Source organism: Elephantulus edwardii, unplaced genomic scaffold (assembly GCF_000299155.1).
Source record: "Elephantulus edwardii isolate Elephantulus edwardi_28Jun2011 unplaced genomic scaffold, EleEdw1.0 scaffold00748, whole genome shotgun sequence".
In the NCBI taxonomy this organism is placed as follows: Eukaryota; Metazoa; Chordata; class Mammalia; order Macroscelidea; family Macroscelididae; genus Elephantulus; species Elephantulus edwardii.
Window position 1 is genome coordinate 11,709 of NW_006400498.1, and position 859 is coordinate 12,567.

Here is an 859-nt window from a genome sequence, read left to right on the forward strand (position 1 = left end):
TTCAAACAAATTATTGCACACACCCATGTTTATCGCGGCTTTGTTCACAATAGCGAAGAGTTGGCAACAACCTAAGTGCCCATCAACAAATGAATAGATAGGGAAGCTGTGGTATATTCACACAATGGAATATTACATTGCTTTGAAAAACAAGGAACTCATGATTTATACAAAATTGGTGACTGTGGAGGACATTATGCTGAGCGAAATATCTCAGTCACAAAAGGACAAATACTAGAGTGGGGCCCTTGAATTGTGGGGGGACAGTTGCAACTGCTGCTTGTGATCCTATGGGGGTTTTATTGTGACTACTGTGACATGTACCTCACTCATGACTCACCACCATCTGTGAGAAAGACACATTGCAGTGGCAGAACACACAAAGAGAATGTGAAAGACTTCTATAAAAAATGGATGGAAGAGCAGGCTCAGAGCCTAATTGACAAAACAACGGCGGCATTTCAACAAGGAAAGATACCTCTTCCTCTGTTCTCTGCTCCCCCTCCAGCAGGTGCCATGATCCCACCTCCACCCAGTCTCCCAGGCCCTCCTCACACTAGTGTGATGCCAGACTCCATATGGGGGGCCTCCTATGATGCCAATGATGGGTCCTTCTCCTCCTGGGATGATGTCAGTGGGAACTGCTCCTGGAATGAGACCACCCATGGGAGGCCACATGTAAATGATGCCTGAGCCCCCGTTGATGAGGCCTCCTGAGCTTCCCATGATGGTGCCCACACGGCCAGAAAAGACTCAACCAGACAGATCAAGACAGAGTTCAGCTTCTTTTTATCAGTTTTATATTCCTTGTACTATTTCACCAGGAGATCCTGGTGCTGTGACTAGGGGTGTTTTCTAA

General features: G+C 46.6%; 1 pseudogene; it reads left to right on the top strand.

Annotated features, from left to right (window-relative positions):
• The first annotated feature begins 267 nt into the window (after positions 1–267).
• Positions 268–859, top strand: LOC102860238 (annotated as a pseudogene).